We start from the raw sequence: 18,158 nt of genomic DNA on the forward strand, positions 1-18,158 counted from the left end.
GAGCTTTCACAGTAATTTAGAAGTAATCAATCATTTAAGGACAAGCCAATCTTTCTATTTACCCAAGCCAGAGGAGGATTGCTTTTCTAATTTCATAAGGACTCATTACTTGCTGGATGATAGACAAAACATAAAGCTAAAGTATAAAAAAAAATTAAAAACTGATTTTATTTAGTTTAACATACAGTCTGGAGAGCAGATTTACAACTTTGAAAACTTACTGCTTCTCAGTAGTGTAAAATACATTTTTGCAGCCCCAAGCAGGGCCTGGGCTGGGCCCACTGGGCCCTGCTCGGACCCTGCAGCCACCTGTCCCAGCGCCGGAAACAAGAGAGAGCTTGGAGGGGGAGTTTGCCTATTCTTAAATGTGGATCACAGAGGTGATCACAACTTTAAGTGGCTTAAAGAATTGTCCATATTCAAACTGGCCAGCTGATAGGTTCTATCAGGTCCCAGAGGAAACTGTAAGCACCCCTTAGCAAGGACATCCCTTCCGGGACTATGCTTGCTAACCTATGACAGATTCCCATGTAGCTAGGAATTAAAGATGTAGTAGGGGAAATTGACACTCCAAGGTAATGAAAACACTTCTTCTGCTCTGTGCTGCTGTAGATTACAAACAGTTATAAAACAATCTGCCATTAGAGCTATAAAGGAAAATAGTCCTTTCTTCTAAATAATTAATACATAGAGCTTTGTTGGACCTTCGAATAGTCCTACATTAGGGCACAATTGTACAAGTCAGAGAGACAACTTGAGATTATTACTAAATTTAAAATATGCTTTAAAAAAATATCATGAAAGTTTCTGACCACAGATTATGACTTACTGCCTTTTCTCTTCCTATTTATGATGTTTTAGAGGTCAAAGTAGCAGACACAAAGCCAAATGTTTTATGGCCACCATGTATGTGACCTCACCTTACTCAGTAGGGAGTGAACTCCAGAACAATTGCCAATTTTTGGTGTGTTCCATTAGTCTTCACTTAGCAACCAGAAATAGTGCTCAGTGAGGGAAGGAAAGTGAATTTTGTCATAACTTCTACATTCAGAATAAGTTGTTTGTCTACTACTAACTTGCATTTCATTTCACTGTGGTTTTTTAAGATGGAAGAAGTTGAGGGAGGAAACTTCAACCCTAAGGAAAGGAAGTTGCTTTAGAACAACTTCTCTCCCCCCCTGCGAATAAGCAATTCTAAGGCTTTGGTGTCTCTGGAAACACAAACCAAAGGGAAGACTTCAAATTCTTACCTCAGTCAGGGTGGCATGCACAGCTTTCATATGATCAATGAGCAACTCTTTGTCTCTATTAGAAAAGAAAAGAAAAAAAAAACAAGAACAATGGAGTAACTTTATAGAACTGAAGTGCTACCAATGTAGTGAAGCCTCAGAAGCCTCATTGTTTCATCTGGGGTGCCAAAGAACTGATGCCTTGAGAGGCCACCTACAAACAGAGACTAGACAGGAGTAAGGGAACAAAGGTAGCTATTTATTTGAAAAGCCTTCAAAAGTATACCCTACAGAGCCAGAGGCTATTCTCAAAATGGACCCCAAGCTGGACGACAGGTCACAAGCTCTTCACACTTTCATAGGTTTGGTTCATTTGTATATCAGGGTTAATTCTCCAATTAAAGCTTTTGTTTAATGATGTAATTTCCCCTCAGCTTGCCCCCCTCTCAAGGGCTTTTGGTTTATACTTTTTGGGCCTAGGACGGTCTGGATGTCCTTGAAGACAAAGTCTGAAGAGGCTATGTTATGTCTACCTAGCATGAGAGAGCAGAAATTAACAGGTTACAAGAAACTTCAGACTTACACACTAAGCAGTACAGGATTTGAAAAATATAAAAGTTAAAACCTAAGGCATCAGTAGAAATTAATCTTCTGCTACTTTATGATTGTCATGTCTTAGAAAAATAACTGTTGGTAACTCAAACTGTTAGGATTTTCTGTCTCTCTTTCAGATCTCCAATGCAAACCCTAAAAATAGTTCATGTACCACTATTTGGCGCATTTCCATATTAGAGATGCTTCTGTTGAGGAGAAGCAATTAAAATAGATGTAACTACAGGCCTATCAATGAACAACTATCATGGCTTGGAGATGGAGGGCATAAAAAGACTCTAGCAGGATGGTGCTATCTTGTATTGGAAAACACTGACAGATTCTGTTTATTTCACCTACTTCACTTATATGTTCCAACGGCAGAAAAAAACCCCCATTTCTTGTGAAGAGTTGCTAGAACAATGAAGGGAAGACAAGATTTCTTTGTTAATGTTCAACTGCTATATACAGAGAGAAAAAGCCACTTCACATTAAAATAACCTTTTTTGGATATATGTATGGCCAGAAGGAATGATCTTTACTAAAGCGTCCAAAATAGATTGGGGCAGGGTGAAAAGGGCAAGCTTTCTAGAACAAATCCTTCTGTAGGTCACACCTGCTTTGATCTAATCATACCAAATAACTTTTGTCATTTTAATTAGATTGTTAAAAATTTCATTGAGGACTATACGAATTGCATTATTTCCCTGGTGAATAAAACCCTTAAAGCTCCTCAGATGTTGTTCTTCAGAGGTTGAATGATTCCAGGCATAATAAGAAATTTTAATTAAATAAAATTTTTTTAGATCCTAGCCATGGACCAACAATATTCATAAAACATACTTCACAGTATGGTAAGTATTAGAAAACAAAGTCTGCAAGGATTTAATTTTTTATCTGATCATATAACTGTAAGAATAGGTTAGTAATAAGCTCCTTCAAATTAAGGGGGCTCCTTTTGACTACCAATCTTTTCAAGACTGGTGCCTAAGCCTTTCCTTCCACGCCAGGTTATTGTGTAAATAGCGTGGGGTTAGTGTCTAAATCCAAAACTCTCTGAGATCAGCTGTAAGATCTATCCTGTCCCGCAGGAAAGGCTAGGTCCTGGGTTTCAGTTCTTTTGGCAGCTAAGACCTGTCACCTAGCTGATACTCCTGTATTTACTATAAATAAATTGTATCTGTCTATAAAAAGATGGTGTGGAAACAGAGAGAACAATCAATCATTTCTTAAATAAGCAGAACCTTAAGGATCTGCCAAAGAGATGTTGTCAGAGCAGTAAGACAGCACAGGCATTTTGTTTGCCCGTTATTTCAGCACCCAGAATTTGGAGCACTATTATGGGATAACTGCAGAAAATTCATCACCTAGTATTTTGAACTAACACTTTTCTCTTAAGAAGACTATCCCTGGATTTCAAAAAAAGTGGCAGATATACTTTTGTCTTCTAGCCTTACACTGGCCAGATCTAAAACCCTACCCATGGAAGTAGGCATTGAAATTTTTACCCATTTTAAGTGACGTCCCCCAGGCCCCAGTGCTCACTTTGCTGTCTTGTGGAGGTCACGTTCTGCCTGCTGGAGAGACTCCAGCAGCCGCTGCCGGTCCTGCACCACGTCTTTAAGGAGTCTCTTCTGGTGATTCAGAAGTCTGTCTCTTCTCCTCATCTCCTCCGATGCCTCAGAGAGGCTCTGCCAGCAGACAGAGAGCAGAGTTACTTGTCAGCCCAAATAAACTTTATTTTATACCACTGGCTACTGACCAGTGTGAAAGACAGATTGACTGTGAAGTAGATTTGGGCCACTGCATACTAAGGTTTTATGAATTTCGTAGCAAAAGCATTACTGACTCAGAACACCCCCAGTTTTTATTATGTTTGCTATGTACAAGGGTGTTTTAGAAAACAAAATTATTGTAGGCAAAAAAACCCACAAACCTCACTGAAGATTTTCTTAAATTTTTAAAACAAAAATATCTATAGCTAAAAAAAAAAAATCTTTGAAGTGTTTTCCGAGTAGCCTAAAATTCCAGCAGACTGAGCAGTACGTGTGTATTTACTCCCATGATTTTATTAGCACAAGGACTGCACTCTTTGGCTTCTTTAACAAAAGGTAAAATTCTGGTGACTATTTCAGAATAATCTTACCTTTAGAGACACATTGAAGTCTTGGCTTCTATCTGTGTCTGCAGTGGCGTGCACTTCTAGTCTATTACTTAACTCCTGAAGCCATCACTCGTGTTCTTGTAAAAGTAGTTTTGCCTCATGCTCACGCTGCAAAGCATTATCTAATTCCTCGTGTATATTGTCTTGGGTGATTATTCTCTGGAAAGATAAGTAAGTTGTGTCTGATCCTGTAACTATATTCACTGGTTTCCCTACCCGACTTTCTGAGTTCCACTTGCAAACATACCAAATTCTAAAACAAACGCATGCTCAGGATTAGTATTGAGGCCTTTTAACATGAAGACAGATCACTGAACAACAGAATGGCAGACCTGTTAATTACTGTATTTTTTATAAAGAACATTCATGTAAAGTCTTGCCATTCATTATTCTATTCAAATTAGCACCCTAGGATGCAAAACTTCAGTATTTAGAAGGAAAAATATGCAGATCAATGTCCAAAATTTTAGTGGATAGCTTATTATCCCTTGAAAACACCTTTGTGGACTCTTTTTCTCCTCCAAAAACTGCTCCAGAAAGAAGAAATAATTCTTCAAGAAAAGTCATCACCTGCATTTGAACTGCAATCTAAATTGTGACAATTTTCATCTAACTGTCCCAAAACTCTAAGGGAATAAAACCTGTTGAGAACAAAACTGAAGATGATTAGATATTTTTGAGTAAAAAAGAAAAAATCCATTTTACCACCTAGGAACAGGGAGGATGATGGGCGGGACATCATCTAGCAGATAATCTCTATTTGGAAGTGTTTGGATTGGGACACACTGACAGGTTCTACCAACTAGGCTTCAGATTAGGGAATCCACAGTGCTTCAGTAAATCAATCAGCAACAGCAAAAGACTCGGGGGAATTTGGTGCATTTGTGCTAACGAGAATGTAGGAAAAGGCTTTTTTTCCCTGCCATAAAGTTACTTCTTCAGGGAAACAGACCCACAACAATTTGTATTTTATTTATCACAACATTCATCAATATCCATGCAGAGTTCAAATTGCTGTATTTATGTTTCATGAACTTCTCATGAACATTCTCGTTGAATACCCTCATTCCAGCTGACTTTATTCGGTTGAAGTGAGATCTTCTTTTTGGATACATAAATCACATCAACATTTCCAACAAATGGAGAACCTGGATTGCTGAAGAACAAACTGTAATTTATACAGGATACCTCCTTCTACAAATCAAAAGGAAACTCCTGTGGAAAAGGGGTATTTCTAAATACAACTGACTGCTAGTTTAGTTACATTTACAAGGTAAGTTTACTGGAAAATTCTGTTAATAATTTTATGCTTGTTTTTCAGAAGAACACAAATCAAAAATTGCATAGAAAGCAGAATCTCTTTTAAGGAAGAGAGTCTCCAAATCAAATATACTTACACGCTGAAGTGCATTTAGTTGCTCCTGCAGTTTGTGGGCTTTGTCAGCATCCTCTTGCATCTCACTGAAAGTCCATTTGAATTCTGCAAGCTGCACATTCAGTGAGCGGCACTCCACCTCCACTGTACGAAGCCTTCGTGAAAATTCAAATACTTCTTGCTGCAAGATTGCTACGTTTCTCTGTCAGCAAACAAACAAATTCATGTGATAGAAAATCTGCTATTTTAGCAATAAAATAAATCATATTTGAGACCCAAGAAAATTCAAACAAAACTATCATTTTTTCCTCCCTCTCTGAAAGACGTACGCAAGGGCAAAAGTTTGAACCTACCAAGGGTTACTGCAAATTCTGTTTGCAAGGAAGTACTATTTTCACCTGAAGTCTACAATAAATGACAGGGTTATGAGAGAAAGAGTTTATCCTTTCATTTTGGTTAAAGGCAAGAAGGTTATCTTTACTGAAAGAAAGGATGGTAAACACAAGAAAATAGAAAAGAATAATAAAAAACAACTCTAACATTTACATCAAGCCAAAAGAAAATTTGTTCTTATAACCTAATACAGTTCTGATAGAACTTGAAAAAATATTTTACTTGGGTACACTAAACCTCTTCCAAAAATTCTTTGTCAATAAAAGACCTCTTCACACCCTAATGTATGAGAATCAACTTCTGAGTGTCCATATAGTGGTATTTCATTGTCAAGGACTCATAACCAGCCTGAAACTAAATAAATGGTGCTATCAAGACAGCTTCACTGTTACTGTAAGCCTTCTGTTTCCATGAAGGAGAACTGTAAATCTGCTTACTGTAGTGGGCAGTCTGTCATACAATCCAACTTCCAGGGCCTGGGCATTTACTCTGTGGAGTCCACAAGCCAGCCTCTGTATCAGGGGGTCCCTCTCCAGGTAAGCGGTGCACCTGCAAGGGTTCACTTGAGCTGCCTCCATCACTATGCTCCGATTGCCCATCAGTTTTGCAAAGGAGTTCCTGGCTGCACTGATAAGTGAGTCTCCAGAAAGCCAGGACTCTGGATCTTTAAGAGACAACAACAAAAAGGAAACATCAAGCAGGTTATTAGTTTCAGTGTCTTGTAATATGCGATTCTTTTTCAATTATACAGGATGGAACCTGTAAATATTCTGAAGCATAGAACACCGAATCTGAAACACAGTTCAAACTTTGCTCTGTAAGGATATGAACTCAAGTTATTGAAAACAGCATGATCAAAAAAGAAAGTGCCTGGAACCGAACCTAAACACATTTGATTCATTGGCAACTTTTATACAGATTCTGTGATTAGCCTTCTGGAAAATGCATCACCTCGTCTCTGTCCTGCTATTTCCCTTTATTCATATAAATTATCCCTCCTCTAATATCCTTTTTTCTGTGACAGAAAAGTTTGGACACTACAACTACAGGTTAACAAAGAACCAAGGGTGGCAGCAATGCAGATGAACCAAGGGAACCTATACCAGTTCTCACCGCAAATAAACTCCAGACACACTCTCCAGCCTTCTGCTTCCATGGCTCTATATACCAAAAGGATAAAATATCTTATCAGCCATTAAAGAAAATGAATCTGTTCCAACAGAAGGGATATGATCGTTCAGAGACTGTAGAAGAGGGTTATTACTTTCCCCTGCCATAACGTTACTCCTTCAGGGAAACAGCCCCACTAAAATTTGGATTGACTAGCTCAGGATATCATCTCTAGTCAAAGATGTCTATCATAATATTCAGAAATATCTATTCAGAGATATGATCCAGAATAGTTTAGATAAAATTGTAAAAATGGAAACTATGTGATCACCCTGATTTATTTTTTTATTTTTAATATATTTCTGCTACAACAATACACTGTTAAAATTACCTGGTTTGTTGAGAACATCCTGCAGTTGAGACAGAGCTGATTATTGCAGTATAGAGGTTGGAGCTAGTCAACCAGTCAAGTGCTTCAATACAGTAACCTCCTTCCTCTTCAAAACCTGTGGAACACAATTGCAGCTAGCAGGATAACTGAACCACTAAGATATGGCACACTGCTATCTCCAGCTCTTTCAGGAATTCACCAAAAATAAGCACAGAAGCCACAAATTAATCAGGACAGTTTAGACTGCATTAAACATCCTTCCAGAACTACTGGGGGAGAAAAAAAGTAGATGAATCTTCTAATTTGCGAAACATTTTTGATACCGTTTATTCTTCTAGGGGGAAGCATAAACTGATCTGGCAGCAGAAAGGGACAAGTAGACATAATCTCTAAAGTAAATTATAATAATATATGTGGTAATATTTTACCTGAATCAGAAAGCAATTTTTTGTGGCTTTTAGTAGGAAATAAATATTAAAAATTATTAATAAGAGGAAATACCTTTTTTAAAAAAAGTTGATGGTTAATCGTTTGGGAGCATTGCCAGATATTACCACAAAGAAGATGCAGTAGCACCTAGTTCTGAAATCCATATTGCAAACCTCAAGGCTATCAGATACTGAGAGTTCATGTGTGTATTTGCAATTTTACTTGCAACGTTTAACAGACTAGGCATTTCCTCTTAGAGTGAAATACATTTGTCAAGAAACATAAAAACAAAAATCCATAAATTATATTTGTCAAAATGTCACTAAATATCTCTTTATGCCTGAGTAATACCAATTAATAATGATAATGCTCTTTGTTATTCACTGACCACGTAATTAAGAACAATTCACTTACGTGACACATTACGCCTGCCTCTGGATTCCCCTATACAAACTCGAATTCCAGTGCTTCCTCTTGAGCCATCTGTCCAGATGAAAAGGGAGGAAGAATGCTGGGCTAGAAGTCTAAGCCTGTTAGAGGCCAGAACTGCAATCACGGCTCTTCAGAACACATAAACGAGGACTTTGGCTCTTCTCTGCCTCAGCCTTGCTTCATCTTGATGGTTCTCCACACTGGTTGGGAGAGCACAAAGGAGGCTCCCGATCTTCTGGTTCACTAAGCCATGGAGGTTCACCTGGTCCTGGAGAAGGTCCCTTTGGGAAGACATCACACACAGTTGCCCATAGAGAGGACACAGGGCCCCTGACAGCAGCGCACAGGCTGCCAGCAGAGATGAACACTCCTTCCGAGCCTTTGCTAACATATTTCTCACAGAAGCATTCTCATGGACCAGTTTCTCCCAGATTTGCTCAAGGCTATAGAGTTTTTGCCTGTTTTTCTGTGCTGTTTGTTCACATCCCTGTGACAGAAAGAGAAACAAACCAAACAAAAATGGAAGAAATATTAACTAGATGGTTTTTACCTAGACAACAGCTAGAAGAAAATGGTCACTCTTCCCATTCAAATGATGCATTAAAGGAGCAAAAATTGTTAGCAATGATGGTGATGAAAGCATCTCTTCTAGTGAACAGTTACAGAATCAGATGTATGAAACCAAATGAACAGGATGAGGAAAATCTGCATGATCATCAACTGCAAATGGACTCCTGATTTCTGACAATAATCCACCAATATGTGATAGCTCACAGAAGGTCCAACACCACCTGTGTGCCCACAATACAGTTTTATGATTTGATGTAACAATACTAATTACATCCTCCAATTTCAGAAAGAATGTTGCTCTACCAAGCAGAAAGTCAGTGTAAACTAGAGGAAAAAAAGGAAGGAGGCTGAAACAAACATGAAACTAGATAGAATAAATACATTTTTCAGCGTGCAAAGACTTCTAGTCCTGAAATCCGCATCAAATACAACAGCATTATTCTGAGGAAGTAAGTTGCAGTAAGTCACAAGTAAGAAGGCCCATCTATTTCCTTTATTCACAACACTTCTAGTTGAAACAGGTGTGAAGGAATGTGATGCTAAAGACAGTGAATGGTGGTTGTGGAATAACAGGGAACATTTTGGATTGCAAATAACTCATCTGACAAGCAGTGACACCTTTACACTTTTAAACCCCTTTTCACCGTAGTATCAGTAAAACAGAGTCGCTTAACGCTGTTGAAATCTACCACTGTTCTTAAGGTTGGTACATATATTAATAGTAACTGAATTTATCTGCAGGTGATACCACATTACTGTTACTCTATACAATCTCTGCAAATCATGATGCTCAAAAAATACCTGCTGCTCCCAGTAATTCTTAAAACAAGCAAATTCAATCTTACAGCTTTAACGTTCTCAGGAAAAAAAATACTACCAACTGTAGACCAAATCAGGCTTCTGAATTTGGGCTGTAGACCAAATTCTCTTCAGAACTCTTTAAAAAAGTAATTTATTTCTTATTTGAAGTGATGTTAACATTAGCACAGTGCTGGGTTGCTTTGTTGTATTTTTTTCTTTACTTTAAAAAAATATTATAATTCCCAAATGACCTTCACCTGCTAAGGGGCTTAAACTACTAAAATAATCCATTACATGTTTACAAGAAAAGAAAAAATTACGAATTCACAGCACCATACCTGTGCTCTTGCATGAGCTTCTGCAAGGAGATTTGAGTACTGCTGTTCAAGATACTGCTTTTCTTTCTGCCATCAGTGTTCCTGTGCTTTTAACTGTTCAGACATTTTCTCAAAAGTACCCTCCTGATTCTGCTGAGGATCGTTCATAGTGGTAGTCTTGTGCTTACAGATATATTCTAGGTGAGCTATCTGTGTGACAAGAATTTGAGAAGAAATTATTATTTACCTTTTCACTTTAAGTTAAGCACAGACTATTCCAGCATAAAATCTACATAGTCATTTCTTCAATATGTTTATTAAAACTAAGTAAAACCCCTTCATCACAGATCAATTACTTGTATCTCAAAACAAAACTTAAATATATCTTGAAATAAAGTATTTTGTTTGGTCACGGTATAAGGCCATCCTTATACCTCCTTGCAGATGTTTGTCACCTTCTTTCTAGGAAACCTGAACCTGAACACTTTTTTTTTTTAAATTGTATTAAATTTTAGTAAATTCGCAAATTAGCAATCCAAGTACACCAGTCTTTTGTAAGTTTGTAATGATTGCAAACAAGAATTTACAAACAGCCTTTAATTTTTTTGTTCATTTGTTGGGGGCTTTTTTTGTTGTTGAAAAGCCAAGGCATTCCAAATTATTATTAAGTTTTGAAACCGTTTCAGGGAACTTTAGCATAGAGAATCTTTTCCTTACAAGTAGCTCGTAAGTTCACGATGTGTTTTCAACAAGCGTGAAGGGATTCACTCTTGTGGTTTAACACTGCACCTCCCATGCAAACTACATGGAGGAATGAATCGAGCCAACAATCATCTCCAAATGCACACACCTACACTTTGTTACTAGAAAGTATCTGCAAGATACTTCCAGATGGATCACTCAGAAACGTACAGCTCCTCCTTCACCCAAATATTGACATGTTTTATGATAGGTATTTCCTACTGTGTTTCTGAATACAAAAGCCATAATCCAAAAGTTACAATTAAACAGAAAACCCCCACACTGACATTCTTTCAAATAGTACATCTGAATCATAAACTCAGAATTTAAAGATGGTATTCCTGGAGCAAGTGTGTTTTGCCTCTGGATTATTGTAAAATAAAGACTTGCTTTATGACTGCAAATGGCTACATTCTGTGAATTTCCTCATCACTACAATGAATTTATTTTCTTTTAATTAGTACCCTGTGGCTGATATCGGATTGTCCTATCTGAATGTCCTGCACAGAAAAGGGCACTGAGAGACTTGATACGCACTCCAGTCACATCTAAATGCCCACGGCAACAGCATCAAACTGAGCAGTGGACAAGCCATAATTAATAGTATTCATTTGTTAACGTCCAAGTCCTTTTGGAGGGATGAACATCAGCCCTTTTTAACGTGAGCAAGCGTCTCTGAGCTCAGCAGAGGCCGCTGGTGCCTGGGGACATTACCCTCTCGTTAGCCTTGTGGAAGTTCGCGATCAGGGCTTCAATATTCTCACACAGAAGTGTGCAAAACTCTGTCACAGATAACTCATCCAGGGGACGGTCTGGCTGTCTGGCCAGCGCACAGCTGTGTGCCATACTCCAGTATAAGTCAAGGAGGATGGGCAGCTGCTCCTGGAACACAAAGAAACATCAGTTGTTGTATCTGGGCAATGTTAAAATCAAAAGAGATGCATCATACGTGTAGTAGTAGGTGCCACGTGCAGCAGAAAACAAACCCTCGAAGCTCATTCTCAGAGCTTTACAAGCTTCCTCAATTAATTTCTAATAATGTCAGTCATAATGTTGCATAATATTACAGCAGAACAAGAAAACAGATTTCACAAAATGTATCTCATTAGACACAGTATGTAAATAAAGCATGGAAATAAATCCCAGTCCTGCAGGGGCCACAACCATGACCTGACACATATAAAAATTTCCACGCTCTTAGTGGATGCAATTCATTCACCCATGTTAATACTTCCAGGTGCATTCAAACTGTGCCCACTTCCAACACCTGTGCAGCGCACAGAAAATTGTCCAGTTGGCTTGGCAGCACAACAAACTCTCAATTCTTTAAAAAATTTGTTTTGCATGGATTGTATAGATATTATTTTTTTTACTTTTCAGTAACAATAACAATAATTTTGAGTACACCATGAAATATTGTTTCCATTACCAGAACAGATCTTGATCATGAATGGGATTTTGTCCTGAATTCTTGTCACGTATAACATATATTTTACTAAGGAATACAAATCAAAAGGGAAAACTCTTACCACAGCAACAGCTAGCAAGCACTTAAGGTTTCTAGCAGAACATTTTCAGCTTGTAATTGTGTTTTGTAGTTATAAATAACAATCATTACTGCCTGTAGTTAGGGCAGACAGTTGCTCTTATCTCTTTGTATTCCTTTTGTGCCTGATGAAATTATTTTTTCAGGCTAACTAGGCCAGCAAATGTCTTTTAATACATTAATGCTTGCATAGAAGAAGCTGTTATTCTCCCAGAAAGAAAAAACAAGATTATGATTTCATTTTTTTTCATTTTATTAACTACAGATCTGCCTGGGCCATGGATAACACTAAGTGTGGAATAACTCCATCAACTGAACAAAGGCACCCACAAATCTGATGACCCTCTGACGCAGGTCTCTGCTCCTGTCAGCAGGGAACAGACCATATTTACCTTCCATACTCAGAGCTGTGAGAGAGAAAGAGGAGAAATTTCCAAGCCAGCACCAAAAAGAAGTTTATACTGCTAAGAGTAGAAGTAGAGCAAATGTTACCACACAATGAAAGGAGAGATTTTCTAGATATGCTAAGATCTTTCCTTTGTCCCTGCTGCTATGCAAAAAGATGGCAAAATTGTTACTCAAGGTGTAGTTGGATAAAGACAGTAGAAAGGTCGAAAGTGGTCATGTAAGAGGAGAAATATTTCAAAAAATAATCCAGTGAAATACATCCAATGTGCCAAATCCACAGCAAAACAAACAAACAAACAAACAAAACAACAAAAAATTCCCTCTTCTTTGCCACCTTCAAACAAGCAAATTTCAAGCAATTTTTACAGTCAAATATTTGCACTAAAACAAAAAGGTTGTATGAAATAGAAATAAATGTTTCTACAACGGTAGCTAATAAAACTCGACAAAATTTTGGGTAGAAAGAACATTCTTCACAAGAAATCATATTCCATACCTACAAAATGCCTTTTTGATTAGGAATGCAGGTACAACTTACCCGTACTTTTAAAATAACTGTTTCCTGCAAACAATCCTTCAGTTAAACAGACAGGTATCTCTTAAAAACATTTTCAAATTAGCTTCTCCAAAGTGTTGGTTACATTTATTCACATTTTAAAAAAAAGGTAACATAATAACAAACAAGGTAAGAGAATGGCAGAGTTCTTCCGCAGCGCAGCACTGCAAACCCTCAGCACTTCAAATATTTTGACAGTATGTTTAAGAAAACCTAAACAACGCATGCCACAGGCTTTTTTCCTTACCAGTGGGCCTTCCTGCAGGCTGAAGCTGGTTCTGGCACCCACTAATCTTCCAGAGGTGTCTCCAATATTCTTCTTTTCATCTGTCCCCTCTCTCCCTTGCATATGCTGTCCTTGTAAACTGGAAAGTTTCCTCAATAAGACATTTTAAACAAAATTACTTTTTGTCAAATGCACTATGTTCTTTTAAGGGATAATCAATGAATAGGGCTTCTGAAGCTGCTTGCCTTTTTTTGTTAAATGAAGAAATGTATATTCCTCCTAAGAAAGACTTTTCAAGTGCTTATGTTCTGTTACCAAGCCTCGTGTCATGAAATTCAATTGGTGATTTGGATATGGCCTCAAAATTACATACAAAAACCAGGATTAATCATATTTTAATTAATACAATAGCTCTCTTCAGAGAGACTGGGTCACATCTTGCATCATCAACCCTGATTTCCAGTACAGTTCTTGCTCCTAAGGTCTCCACATGCCTGACTCTGTTCTAGCATCACTTCTAAAGCAGACCACCCAGAATTTTAATCAGTTCTTGTACTGTATCAATCAGGAAAACGGGTATATCAAGAGCCTGGCGTGACTAAACAGGCACTGGATGAGAAAACTACAAGGCCAAACAACAGTGTAAAGGAGACAGAAGAATCCAAAGAAGAATTTTAAAAGATTGCCAGATTATTTAGGCATGGTATCAGGAAAGCCTGATTTTAAGCTCACTTAAAATTGATGTTTGCAAAGGATGACAAAGGTTTTTGCAATATAGCTCAGGTTCTAGTATCTTACTAAAAACACCTCCATAACCATGAATATTCAATGAGTCGCTCAAGCCACAAACTTCCTTTCTTGGAGGAAAACCAGTTTCTTCTGATCTCCACTACTCCTTGTGTAAGTCAGCATGAATACCTGTGTGTACAGACCCATACAGTCGTAGACTGATTGAGAGGTGTCGCGGGTTCGGTTTGTAACCGGGCGGAAACACCAATTTAGTGTAGTGGTTTGGTCCAAAATACTCATTACTGTTTATCTTCTGTGAGATAAGAATTAGGAGAAATGCAAAGCAGGCACCAAACTTGAAAGAATATAAAGAAGTTTATTAACAGACCTAAAAGAAGAAAAAAAAATTATACCACCTTCAGAACTCTCCTCCTCCCCCCACCTTCCTCCCTTCTCCCACTGACAATGTAAAAAGACAACCCTTGAGATGTTCAGTCTGTTTACCACTTCCATAATAACCTTGTTCAGTCCATTTAGAAAGAGAAGTCTCTTCTTGCTCGTGCTATGAAAACATTATCACAACGAGACAGCCGCCCACTTCCAAATATTGTTCAGTCCATTTAGGAAGAGGAGTCTCTCTGCCTGCGTGTGAGTCCTTTCCCCCGACTTGCAGCTTTTCCCACAACTGCTTTCGAGGGTCCACTCTTGAAGATTTTTGGGGTACAATTTTAAGGTTGAGCCGTTCAGAAACAAAAACAGAGGCCCTTCTCCTTCCCTGGGAGCAAAGGGTCTTCATCATCTTCATCTTTAGGACTATCTCTGGGAGCATCTCTAGGAACTGAGGTTTTCTCCTTTCCCATTTGGAGCAAAAGTCCTCATCTGGTTCATCTCTCCCTGTCCAAAACTTCCCATGAAATTACAGCTGCGTCAGCATCTGCCTATCTCAGCACAGGTGCTTTTGCTTGGACAAGCCAATCTTTCTATTTACCCAAGCCAGAGGAGGATTGCTTTTCTAATTTCATAAGGACTCATTACTTGCTGGATGATAGACAAAACATAAAGCTAAAGTATAAAAAAAAATTAAAAACTGATTTTATTTAGTTTAACATACAGTCTGGAGAGCAGATTTACAACTTTGAAAACTTACTGCTTCTCAGTAGTGTAAAATACATTTTTGCAGCCCCAAGCAGGGCCTGGGCTGGGCCCACTGGGCCCTGCTCGGACCCTGCAGCCACCTGTCCCAGCGCCGGAAACGAGAGAGAGCTTGGAGGGGGAGTTTGTCTATTCTTAAATGTGGATCACAGAGGTGATCACAACTTTAAGTGGCTTAGAGAATTGTCCATATTCAAACTGGCCAGCTGATAGGTTCTATCAGTTCCCAGAGGAAACTGTAAGCACCCCTTAGCAAGGACGTCCCTTCCGGGACTATGCTTGCTAACCTATGACAAGAGGTCACCCAAGTTCTGTTACCACAGACACAGCAGACTGTGCTGGGCAGGAAACGTATCCCAGGTGATTTCATCTGCTCTCACACATTTCAATATTTTTTACCAATTAAAGCTTTCTATAACCATTCAAAAGTTGAAAACAAAGATTACCCACTATAAATGATACACAACTTCTTGACAGGAGTCTTAGAGATTCATCTAGCTCCCTGAAGTGGGAAACAGTGTTTCCATAATAATATAAGCGTATTTAGAAAAGCCATCTTTTCTACACCTGCCAGATATGTTTTCTCACACTCACCCCAACCACTACTGGAGGCTGGACCCTACCCAAACTATGATTTTCAAAATTTTTGCTTCCACAAATAATCTGTAACAGGCCAGTTATTATCTGTACCTATCCACAATACCTGTGGTTACTGATATGGACCTGTTACTAAAGGACTGCCAGGTTCTGAACCTTTGGTTTGGTGCATTGCACTGGACTTTCTGCTGACTGAAAACTGTAGGGAATGTAAACTATGAGTTATACTTAAGCCGCCTACTGCCATTTTACAATGGCTTTAAAAGGAAACTTACACAATGTTTTTCTCTCCCTTGTGCATTTTCTGACTCTCTGGAATCTTTCCGGGTATTTGCTAGCACTGAAAGAGCTTCTGTGCTGCCACCTTTCTCTGCATTCAAAGCATCTTCAAGTTCTTGAATTCTTAACTACCAAGTGATAAGAAAACAGTTAAAGGAAGTTAGGAAAGACTCTCAAGGTCTTTAATGCAGACACTGTCCTGTTCTGCTTTTTACGGGTGAATATATTCTATTAATTCCATATAGAATTAGAAAGTGTTGAACACATCTAAAAATGTAGTAATACATAGAGTTCAAAGCAGAGAGAAATAGATATGCTGACCAAAAGCACATTTTGTTGTCCTTTCATTGTGTTTGGATTTTCCTGTTTTCAATTATTTAGATTACTGAGAATTTCCAGGGGAATTCTATTTTTTAAGTAGACTCGTGAAAGGGTGAGATTAACAGTAAAAGCTACACTTGCACTCAGAACAAAGCTCATATGGAGCTTGTTCATGTACATAAACAAGGAAGAAAACCTTACCAGTTCTTCACTCATAAAAGAGAAATCTCTAACTTCAAGGAATGTTACCCTCCCAGTTCCTTTGTATGTTGTAAAAGTAGAGAGGGAATCAAGAAAACTAAATCATCACTGCTAGTTTAATCATCACTTCAGAAATCTAAGTGTCTGTACTCAGAGCAGGTCATAAGAAAATAACTGACTGAAGAAGTGGCAATGCTTACTTATGTTCCTCAGAACACAAGAAAAAAAGATGAAATTCCTCTTTGTTTTCTCACTTCGTTTTTCAAAAATCCAATGTGAAGAGTTTGTTAGTCAGCACGAGATCACTCAGCAGTCATCACACAGGTTTTTCACACTTGTTTTTCAAAAGAAACCCCAACTGCTTTATGGGATCAAACCCTGTGTGATACAGTTCAATACTACAAGAATTTAATATTCAAGTACCCATACTACATTTTATTACAATTTCAAACTTCACTGGTAACTGCAGATGTCATAACTTTGAAACTGAAATGTACTCTGACTAATTACATTGGAAACTGCAGTCTCAGGATGCATTAATCTCTCACTCTCACACCTAGAGAAGTTGGATGTATGCGCTGTATCTCCAAAATTGTCTAAGCGCTCATTCCAAAGATACAGCACAGGACATTTTAACAGTCTAACTATTGTGAAACATTTCCCTTCCCCTCACTGTTTCAATGCTACTTTGAATTCTCAAACATAAGAATGTGATATTTCATTTTAATATTTATTCTAATAACTTGGAAGTTACCTTAAAAATATATATTTTTCTGTTACCTTTTACCATTTTGAAACTCATTGCAAAAACTCTACTTGGTGTTTTCACTTAAGCAAGGAAGTCTTAGCATTTTGGAAGATTGTACTTTGCAAGTTCATCTTCTGTTTTACTGTAAACTTCTACCAAATATTTAATAAAAAGTTACCTGCATGATTTCTGTAGTGTATTTACACTGCAAATGTGCTACTCGTGCTGCTTCAGTGTTTTCCTCCAGCTTCTTTGTTTTCACTGTAGCTGCCTAAAAGTACATTTTGAAAATATTTAAGTCCAGAAAGATGGTTAACACCACACAAAGACAACTTTATGTGTTCAGTTTATTAGGGCTCCATAAACCAGCCTGTGGTATCTGAACTACTTGCACCTTGGAACTGCAAAAACTCGTACCAATAAATAAATAAAAATAAATAATATTAATAAATAAATAAAAGAAAAAAATTACATATCCAGAATACTAAAATAATATTTTCTGTTTAGTAAAAGAAATTGATGCAGGATTATGTTCTTGCTGCATTTTTTATTGTCACAGATACCTATCTCCAGATAAAGACCTGGACAAGGAATTTCATCTGAAAAAATGCTTTTAGCAAAAGCAGTAACTATAGAACTGCTATAATAGAAATTCGCATGCAATTTTAACTACACTGTTTACTATCAACAATATCTTTTCACTTTGACTGATGACTGAATTGAAAAGAACAATACACCCCTGTTGGGGTTTTAGTTTAGTTTTAGTTTTTTCCTGTTAAAGGAATTTTCTCCCATATGCATGCTGCTAGGAGACAAATAGCTGTACTTAAGAAAGACAAAAAGGGGGGTGGG

At 37.8% G+C, this 18,158-nt stretch overlaps 1 pseudogene; it reads right to left on the reverse strand.

The window, feature by feature from the left end:
• Window positions 1–445: 445 nt before the first annotated feature.
• The window catches only part of LOC103616412, a 25,730-nt pseudogene continuing 8,017 nt past the window's right edge, over window positions 446–18,158 (reverse strand).

Source organism: Corvus brachyrhynchos, unplaced genomic scaffold (genome assembly GCF_000691975.1).
Source record: "Corvus brachyrhynchos isolate BGI_N302 unplaced genomic scaffold, ASM69197v1 scaffold22, whole genome shotgun sequence".
In the NCBI taxonomy this organism is placed as follows: Eukaryota; Metazoa; Chordata; class Aves; order Passeriformes; family Corvidae; genus Corvus; species Corvus brachyrhynchos.